An 11,218-nucleotide genomic window follows, 5' to 3' on the forward strand; every position below is an offset into this window, starting at 1 on the left:
ATGATTTTTAAAGTATTTTACAAGGCTAGCATTCTCAAGTGGGATCCCTTTAATTCTTCACTTTCCTACACGAAGATGAACACTTGACAGAGAATTTTATGTTCCAGATAATGGACCTCAAAATTGGCCATTCTCTATAGGAAACAAGAGGGTAATGGGGGAAAAAATCAGTGAGATCCAAAAACTCTCACTATGTTTGAGGAATGGCTTTATCTTAAGGTTGGTGCTATCAGAAAAACTCTAATCACAGTCATCCCTGAGATAGCAAAGCTCAAAAAGTTTATGATGGCTCTGAGTGATGACACACATTGCTGCTTTTCTGTATTAACTGCCTGTGCTCCCAAAGTGGGCAGAAATGTGCAAAATACCCAAGTGTTTTGGTATCCACAGTGTCCCATAGACCAGATGCAAGTGCTCACTGCCTGTTCTGTCTTTGCCTTGACCCTGCACTTGTATTGATGTGTCTGTTCTTTCCTAGAATCAAAAAATTTTAGAACCAGCAGTTGCAGAGAGTCTCTGTTTTAACACTGTCATCGTATGAGTGAGGAAATTTAGAGCAGAGAGGTCAAATAGACTTGTTCATATTCTTTCACTATGTTAGTGTTACCACCAGGTTCTATAACCTAAGGATTTGACTTTCCTGCCAGGACTCTGCTCTGAGACAAAATCTGAGTGCAATAAAACTTCTAATACAGGTGCTTTTTGTCCCTTAGAAAAAAATGCAGCTTCAGCTTTTTGTTTTGCCTGAACAGTGCACATGCTATTTGCTAGAATTCACATATAGCTGAGTTTAATTTTTAAATTTAAATAGTTATTCTTCTTCTCTTAGAGTTTAGTTTCTGTCCCTACTTCAAATGACTATCTGAGACTGAGGTTCTCCAGAAGTGCATTTGTTTTATTTTAATTCAACTTTATTATTTTATTTTTGTAATGAGAGAAAGAGTGAGAGAGGGACAAACTTACAGGAAGGGAGATGAGAAATATCAATTCTGTGTTGCAGCTTTTTAGTTGTTCATTGACTGCTTTCTCATACATGCCTTGACCACAGGTGTTCCAGCTGAGCCAGCGACTCCTTGGTCAAGCCAGCATGTGATTCCTAGTGATACTCTATTTTGGTCTTACTTTCCCTCCTAGTCTAGTCACATAAGCATTTGCTAAAATCAACTTAATTGTGCCATCCACTGAGCATTAGACCCTACACTCTTCTTCTGCTACAATTGAAAATCTTTGCTTTCCCTCAACCAGTGAACCCGGGCTCTAAGCCAGTGACCTTTGAGCTCATGCCAGCAACCATAGGGTCAAATCTATGACCCCACACTCTATCTGGCTACCACACACTCAAGGTGGTGAGCCTATGCTGAATCCAGAGATCCCGGAATATTTAACCTGGTTCCTCAGTATCCCTGGCTGATGCTATATCCACTGTGCCACTCCTTGCTTAGGCCCAAGAAGTGAATTTAGAAAGAAAGTGTTATATAAACTCTCTGAGCTGTGGCTTCTCATCTATCAAATGGTTATAATAACATTAATAATTCAAACATCAATAAGTGATAAGTTACATCTAATTTTATACAGGTGGAGATATTATAAGTACTGGAAAGACAAAGAAAAATCATGAAAAAATCACAGAACTGGAAATAAAAACATAGATATCAATGAGAGCTCAGGCATGCAGCAAGCACCAAAGAACAATAATTCACTAATAATTTAAGTTCTGTTTTATACATATAACACTTTAAAATTGAATATAGGTATTTTATTTTAGTGAATACTATAAACCAAAAATCAGCCAACAGGGGCACGTAAGAGTACATATGAACAGAGAAGGTATTCAGTAAAATATGCACAACAAGTAGTGAAATGCAGTAAATGGGGGTGTGTAGGCAGCCCCAATGTGTGTAGACCAGTGGTAGTCAACCTGGACCCTACCGCCCACTAGTGGGCGTTCCTGCTTTTATGGTGGGCGGTAGCAGAGCAACCAAAGTATAAATAAAAAGATACATTTAACTATATAGTAAGTTGTTTTATAAAGATTTATTATGGCAAACGTAGTAAAAATCCGACATAAAGTACTTAGTAAGTAATTATTGTAATATGCTTCAACTTGCTGTAACTCTGCTTTATAAATTTTATAAAGTAAAGTTATTTCCTTATTTTATAAATCACCATTGCTGTGGAACCAGTGGGCGGTTAGAAAATTTTACTACTAACAGAAATAGAAAAGTGGTCAGTAGGTATAAAAAGGTTGAGTACCCTTGTTTTAGACAAATATTTCAGTAAAACGTGGTATAAAACAGAGAATAGGTAAGTTAAGTGTAAAGGAATTTCATTATTGCAATCATTCATGCTTTTATGAATATTATCTGGCAACTAATAAAAGAAGTCTAATAGAAATATGTTTTTCAATTAACATAAACACAGAACGAACAGAAAAGAACTATTAAAAAGTATAATGATGGTTTTTGTGGTTATCTTAAAATATAGACTTTAATCATCTTCAACATCCTGGAAACTGTCATACCGAAAACCTAAAAAACCAAGTAGTGCGAGAATCCAATTTTAAGGAAACTTAATTAAGGAATTCCCGAGAGTCTCCACAGAATTGGTTTTAGATAAATAAACTCAGAAATGTGGAACTTGATATTTTCATTTTCTTCTTAGGGAACTGAGATCTACAAAGAGGTGGTGACTTTATCAGTGTGCTGTGTGCATTAGGAAGACAATAACTGTGAGGATGAACAGCAGCTTTGACATGGAACATCTTTATCAGACACAGGAATTACTCTTTCTTATTCAAGTTAGGACATATCATTGTTAACAAAAATCTCAATTTTATTTTAATAGACAAAGCATCAACATCAATTAAAAAAAGACATGAAGTGCAACACAATCTTCTGTTTCCTCCAACCCCTAGATATCCAGCTTTCTGAGTTTCCTGTTTATAGGAAACATCTTTTCTAAAAATATTTTTTAAATGTTTCTGTTCAAAACTGTCAAGGGCCATGTGTGTTCAAAGAGTTATAGACAAGGACAGCTGAATAATTTTTTTGAAAATTGCGTTTCCTAGTGATACCCTATTTTGGTCTTACTTTCCCTCCTAGTCTAGTCACATAAGCATTTGCTAAAGTCAACTTAATTTTGCCATCCACTGAGAATTAGACTGTATACTCTTCTTCTGCTACTATTGAAAATCTTTGATTCCCCTCCACATTCCATTCCAACCACGTTTTTGGCTCCTGAGAGCTCCTCCAAGCTCTCTTCTTCATCTGTTCAGCTTCCCCTCCTTCATTCTTCTGCTTCCCCTCCCTCCTGGTGACCATTGGCCTGTGCTGATGAACACAAACCTCAAGTTTCTTACATTTAAATACTTGTCTCCCTATAGCCCATTACTCTCCATCTTCTCTCCCTGTTTTCTGTTCTCACCTAGTTTGAAAAGAAGACTCCAAAATCAGGTAAATATTATAGTTTGAACAACACTACACTGAAAATACTGACATTGAAACATTAATCATGGGAGACGATTACACATGAGACATCTGGGATATATAGTGCTACTTTTCTCCACCATGCCAGTTTTCTCTCTGCTTCTCTTAAAACATGTCAAGAAGTGTTGATTTCATTTTCTACATAAGTGCTCTTTTAAGACGCTTTGATAGAAAAGTTAGGGATTAGCGAGAACAACCAATCCAACATGGTGATTTATTAAATAGATGAGGGAAAACATATTTTGTGAGAGTCACTGACTTGTCCATTGTCACATAGCCAGTAAATGTCAAAATTAAAACTGAAATCAGTTTTTCCAATTTCTAGATCAATACTTTCCATCATTTTTCTCTGCTATTTTTGGCTCTACTGCTAATTTAGGGGGGAAATATCTAATAAAACATTAGAAAGTCTTTTTCCTTACCTGACATGATTAAAGAAGAGGTCAATATATCAGTAATAGATTCATTGGATGAGAAGACAATACTAGATGTCTGACTGGCTAGAGCCAAAGGGGACATGTGTCCAGTACAAAGGTTACTGGTGACAATGACCACTGTTCACTAGTCACTGGTTAATGGTCACTGGCCAGTTGCAATGATCCAAATGTATTTACACATCCATGGAAGCCCCATGATTCTCACAGGTGGTGATAGGTTTGGTGGAGAATGATGTCACAAAGCAGTCAGTAAAGTTGAAAGGGCTGAGAGAGCCAATATGTTGGTCAGATTGCCAACAAGAGAACAGGATTGCACAGAGGGTGTGGTAGGGGAACTAAACCAACACCTTTATGGCTGAGCTCTGGAGTGTGACATGATCGTCAACAAGACGATTTATCTCAACCTGTGATTATCTCATGTTCCCCAGGCTCTTATGTTAGGGAAATAGTCTCATAATGACACTCATTAACATAATTAACTAGTAATTAATTATAAACTCTATAATATAGTGTCTAAAATATATCTTTATCATTATATATATTATTAATATCTTTAGAAAAAAATGGGACATCTAGTTTGCACAATTACATTTGTCCTGAAATGACGTCAGTCCATCTCTAGTGAATTTGCAGCAACATTTGAGGAGCAAAGAAATTGGATTCAGGAGATTTTTTGTCAATTTCTTAAAATCAACTGAAGTTTGATGAGTGTGTTTTGTGGAGAATGATGTGGTCCTAGGCTCTTTTAGTTTGTTCTTGATTCTCCCTTTCTTGGGCTGGGCTGGTCTTGCATCTGCCTCCTGCTCACCTTTTTCTTCTTCTTCATTTAGGCATTGTTTCTGAGACCAGCTTTGATCGTGCATTCTTACACTCAGGGATGTTGCTTCCTGTCAGCTTCCAGCAGCAAGTCTTATTTTCAGTGTCCAGTGCTTCCACTAATGGACTTTGCTTATTAAAATAAATAACAGCCTGACCAGGAGATGGAGCAGTGAATAGAGCATCAAACTGGGACTCAGAGGACCCAGGTTTGAAATCCAGAGGTCGCCGGCTTGAGCACGAGCTCATCTGGTTTGAGCTAGGCTCAGCAAATTGAGCCCAAGGTCGCTGGCTTCAGCACGGGCTCACTGGCTTGGCTGGAGCCCCAGAGTAAAGGCACATATGAGAAAGCAATCAGTGAACAACTAAAGTGTCACAATTACAAGTTGATGCTTCTCATCTCTCTTCTTCTTTTCTGTCTGTCCCTATTGTCCCTCTCTCTGTCTCTGTCACACACACAAACAGAGCAAACACAGTACCAAAGTGCAGGAGGGCAGCTGATGACAAGGCTTTCCTCCTGCAGCCTTTGGTTGCAGTTCCGCTGCCCGTAATTCTCTACATCTGGTTCCTTGGGTTATGTAGTCACCCTGCCATTTTGCTATCTCATACATGTGAGGCATTCAGGAGATTTGCTTTTCTCCTTCTCACCTAAACTCCATCCTGTGTGGCAGCTACTGTAGTCTCCTGCCCTCTAGCCAACAGGCGCTGTAGAACTTTATGCCTCTAGGGTTCTCAGTCAGCCATGCTGGTGCCTGGCCTGGTAGAAAGAAGAGAATACTTAGACAAAGACAAGGACATTCATGAGGAATAGGAACAGGGAAGATGAAGGTGGACAGGAGAAAAAGATACATGTAGATTTATTTTTTAAATTTAAAAAAGGTTTTTTTTGGTTTGTTTGTTTTTTTATAAGAGAGAAGACAGAGACAAACAGGAAGGGAGAGAGAACAGAAGGCTCAGCTCATAGTTGTTGCACCTTAGTTGATAATTGATTGCTTTCTCACATGTGCCTTTACTCTAAGGCTCCAGCCAAGTCAGTGGCCCCTTGCTCAAACCAGTGTCTTTGGGCTCAAGCCAGCACCATTTGCATTCAAACCAACAACTTTTGGGTTCAAGCCTGTGACCATGGCGCAAGTCTATGATCCCATGCTCAATCCAGTTACTCCAGGCTCAAACTGGTGACCTTGGGATTTCAAACATAGGTCCTTAGTGTCCCAGGTTGGTGCTCTATCCTCTGTGACAACCAGTCAGATCTGCATGCTTTTTTCTTGATGATTTGACTTAGAAGGATCATGGACTAACTTGACCTGATGGATGTTGTGGAGAATCAGCCATTGTAGTGTTACATTGTGCGCCCAAGCACAAGAACAGATGTGTGCAGTTAGCCAGGCATGGCCTGGATTGCCTCTGTTTTTCTTTCCTGTGTTCAATCCTTTTTTTACTAACCACTGTTGTGAGTGTGAGTGAGAACTGGGTTGCTATTGACTTATATGGGGTGGGGCAAAGTAGGTATATGTTATTTGCATAAAAAAGAGTACAGTTATTAATAATAGATGAATAAACTCTATTTTGAATACTAACAGCTGTAAACCTACTTTTGTAGTTCCCCTCACCCCCATATATAGAATAAGTTGGTTTTGGGGAAGAAATTTGTGGATCTAGGTCATTTTTCTTTGTTTTTGTTTGTTTTCAAGACAGAGCGAACGAGAAGCATCAAATCATTTTTTTCAGAACTAGCACCTTCAGGGCTTGATCTCGTGACCAGAAACAACACTCTAGGACAGTGCCATTTCCGCTTTGCCATTGGCTAGGGCACTTGTAATTTTTCTTTACTGGAAGCTTTGAGGGAAACCTAGATCAATCTCCTTGGGGTCATTTTTAGTACCAGTGATTGGGAAGATTATGATATAAGTGCCAAGATCTCACAGAACTCATTGATGGGATCTTCAAAGAAACATACTTCATCTATAGACCTACTTTTCCTATTATAATACATGAGTCCTTTCAAAGATGATGTATGATGCTGATATGAGAAATTGTGAGGGTGTTGCAGCGTAGAGATATAGCTTAAACTTACAAGTTTTTAAAAAATTTTTCTTCTTAGCTTCATGCCAGGTTCCACGATACCAGTTTGTAATGTGAGGTTAAAAATCTGTGCTTAATATCTACAAGCCATTCCACTGTCTTCTTAATGTGTTCCCTCAGAAATCAAGGGACTCCATAGCTACTGCAACTTAGGATGGGTGGTGTAAGATTGGCGTAAATGTGGTAACATAAAGTGTGGGAGCAATAAAATGTTTACATGTTAAAATACTCAGTTCCAGCATTGAATTCTATTAGACAAACACTTAATTAGGATTTTCTGGCCCACCGTCTTCATAGCTGTTTTCTCTCTATACTTCCAGCCATTTAACTTTAGCTTGCTGGCTCACCATCATCTTAACCTCTACAAAAATATTAAATGCCAGAGGAGGAACCTAAAGAAGTTTAGTCCAACACACTGAAACTTAGAATCAAAGCTCTACCCTGACCTCAAGCCAGCATTCTTTGTACAGGTAGGGTATTGTCTTATCCCATGGACCAACTACCTGCATTTTTTATCCAGAGGGATAATAACTAGGATTTGTCTTGATGAAACATACCTAGTCACTCTACCTCTGGACTATTTGTTACTCTCACTTTTGAATCATTAAAGACTGGAATCACTGGACCCCCTATATGGTTGGTACATGGAGCCCTACCAGATACTGCTAGATTTTAGAGTGGCAACTACTTAGCTGTTTGGAGCTTCAAAAATTCAAAATTCCTTGCTCTTATTTTTTTTGTCCAGTGTACTATATATCTATTAAGGCATTATATTACCTCATGTTGGATTTACTCCCATCCAAAGGCCCACTTTTTGCTAATTCTCATACTTTCTGGAAACCCTATTTTGCCTAGAAGAGATTTTCTTGTGTCAACTATAACTTAGTTTTTTCCCATCTCAAGCTGTGTCTTTTAGAAAATTAGAAGTATAAGACCAATGCTGTTTTTCTAGTTTCAGATAGGTTTATTTCACATTTTGTATTTGTTTTTATGTCTACAGATATTCGTACCAATAGTATTTTTTCACCATTACATGCCTAAATTCCAAAAGACTATTTTATGATTTAGGCCCAAATTTGAATAGACTAGTTGTAAGTTTTCAAATTGTACTGTCCTAAATTAGATTTTTTTTTCTAAATAGCAATTTACTAATATTAACTCATTTTTAAATACATGGAAGTTTTCAGAATTGCAAATGCTTATGGATATAAACTTGGTTAGAATATTATTGTTGCAGGAGGGTTAAAAATAGTCTTTTGGCCCATTTATTCATTCATTTATTTATTCAATAATTGACATTTATGGCCCTCAATTTACCCTGATCTGAAATGTTTATGGAGATTATTATTAACCATGTGCACATGATACATTCAGAAATTTGAAACTAAAAATTAAAAAGACTAAACGCATTTGCTATTATAATTATGTACATTTTAACCTGAAATTTGGTATTTTATTCTGCCTTTGGACCAATGTATGACTTGCAGTCCTTTGCTGTTTCAATCATAGCAAAATTAATTGATTTTCCCTCTGCCTGATACTCTGTGGAAATCTTAGACCTGATATCCACCATTGCCTCAATTACTGTTTGGTATTTCTAAAATCTAAATGCATACTACCTGACACATGATAGGAACCAAATAAAAAGTTCATTGTGTGTGGAAGTGTTTAAACACATTATTACCCTTTAAACAACAATATGTTTAAAGGGTAATAGTGCTTATTTTTCAAAATGTTTAGTTTGTGTATCCTTCATTCCAGAAATTCTACTTCCAGGACTTTAGATATACTTGTATACTGTTTAGGGATGTTACATTGCAGCCTATCTGTAACAGAAGACCAACACAAAAAAAACTGAAAACAATTATAAGTCCATCAATAATGGACTAGTAGGAAAAATAAAAATAATGGACTGATTCTATAAATTTTGGTGCTTATTAATGGGATACTATGTTACCATTAAAAACAATAGAATGGATGTACACTTAAATTGATTGGGAAAATTATAAAATATTTGTAGCCATACTGTTGTAGACTATAAGTGGCAAAAAGCCTTTGTAAATTCGAGGCTTAGCAAAAGGCTAAGTTCTCCCCCTTCCACCTCCATATTGGCTATGATGCTGAATATTTGCACCCACTTCTCTTGCTTGCTTAAGTTGCTGCAAGCTATTTATATGCCATTTCTCTCTTTCTTCTAATGTTGGTTGACTTCCAACATGGGTGGTAGAAGGATTCCTGTTTAATCCTTGGGAGAGTTCCTGTTTTTGCCTCAGATGTGTAACTTTGAATCAAAGACTTCCTTATTTGCATACGGCTATCTAATAAAGCAAACTGGGTTACGGGGCACTCGTATATTGCCATCAGCATTGAAGAGGCCTCCTGATCCCATCCTTTTTTCTCAATAAGTCAATTTTTATAATTCTGCACCATTCTCCCTAGTACTCGGAATTACAAGCTGTGCTGGTCTGAGGCACATACTGTAGACTATGTGCAGTATGGGGTTTAATATAAAAGAGAAAATATTCATAATTTTACAAATAAATATTTATATGCACTATACAATGAATGTGAATGTAAGCACTTGGTTATATCACTACTTTTTTATCCATTTACCAGTTGAAGGATTGGATTATTTTCAGTTACTGACTTTGACTGTTTTTTTAAAGATTTTGTTTATTGATTTTACATGGTGTGGGGGGAGAATGAGAAGCATCAACCCATAGTTGCTTCACCCATTTTGATTATTGATTGCTTGTCATATGTGCCTTGACCAGGCAAGCCCAAGGTTTTGAACAAGCGACATCAGCATTCCAGGTCAATGCTTTATCCACTGCACCACCACAGGTCAGGCAGCGGTTACTGACATTTACAAAGATACTATTTACCCCTCTCCCCAAGTATTCCCCTTTTCCACTCCAGACCTATTACCCAAGTAACCACTGATCTGTTTTGTGTCTCTATAGAATAGATTTATAGTGAACCACACAGCATGCACTATTTTTATCTCTGGCCTTTTCTAATCAGCATATTTCATATTTTGAAATTCTTCTCTATTATTGTATTTAGCAACAGTTGATCCTTTTTATTGTCAAGTTGAAGTCCATTTTATGGACCTACAATTTATTTATACATTTACGTTTTCTTTGAGTTTTATGTATTAATTTTTAGAACAAGATAAACAGTGTTGTTATACTTATTTATGCATTCATTGGTCAACTCTTGTATAAATATGTGCCCTCACTTAACTTTAAACCCACAAGCTGTGCAGGTTGGGATCAACTGAGCTCCTGGGCCAGGGCATGTTTATCTATTTATTTGATGAATATTTGGGCTGCTTCCAGCTTTGGCACTTATGAACAAGCTGCTATGAACTGAGAGAATGTTTTTAATGTCTGTTTTTAATCCAGTTTATGAAATAGATTATATTTAATGGATATATAATTCAGTCTGTAAAATGTACTTTTAAAATTAATAGTTTGGCCATGGCCGGAATCTCAGTGGATAGAGCATCAGCCTGGTGTATGGAGTTTCTAGGTTTAACTCCCTGTCAGGGCACACAGGAGAAGTGACCATCTGCTTCTCCCTTCCCTCCCTCTGCCCCTTCTCCCATTTTTCTCTCCCTTCTTCCCTCCCACAGCCAGTGGCTCGAGTACTTGAGCATATCCCTGGGCATTGAGGAGAGCTCTGTTGGAGCACATCAGCCTCAGGTACTAATCAGTACTCGAGTATCCCCCTGGATGTGGTTGGCCAGGTGAATCGCCGTCGCAGAGCATGCAGGAATCTGCCTCACTATCTCCCATCTTCTCACCTAAAAAAAAAAACACAAGTAAATAGTAAAGTACATGATTTGATATTTTTCAACAAATTCATACTCCCCAATAACAGAATAACAAGATACATAATATTGGTTTCAATGAAGAGATTGCCATGGGGTCCTTTTCTGTCACTGTCTCCCACTCCCCCTTTCCTAACAAGTACTGATTTGCTTTTATTCATTCTAGAATAAATTAGTAATTTTGAGAGTTTTGTAAAGTTGGGATCATACAGTAACATGATTTTAAAGTCTTTCTTTTTTAAAAAAGTTATCATATGGGTGTATAGTAGTATCCCATTGGTTTTTGGAATTTGCATTTTTCTGAAACTAATGACGATCAGCATAATTTTTTGTATGTGAGACAGAGACAGAGAAAGACAAAGAGAAGGACAGATATGGACAGAGAGACAGGAAGGGAGAGAGATGACAAGTATCAGTTCTTCTTTGTGGCTCTTTTTCTTTTTCATTGATTGCTTTCTCATATGTACCATGACTGGGGGCTATAGTAGAGCAAGTGACCCTTTCTCAAGCCAGTGAGCCTGTGCTCAGGCCGGATGAGCCTGCGCTCAAGCTGGTGACCTTGG

This window comes from Saccopteryx leptura, unplaced genomic scaffold, assembly GCF_036850995.1.
Source record: "Saccopteryx leptura isolate mSacLep1 unplaced genomic scaffold, mSacLep1_pri_phased_curated manual_scaffold_23, whole genome shotgun sequence".
NCBI lineage: Eukaryota > Metazoa > Chordata > Mammalia > Chiroptera > Emballonuridae > Saccopteryx > Saccopteryx leptura.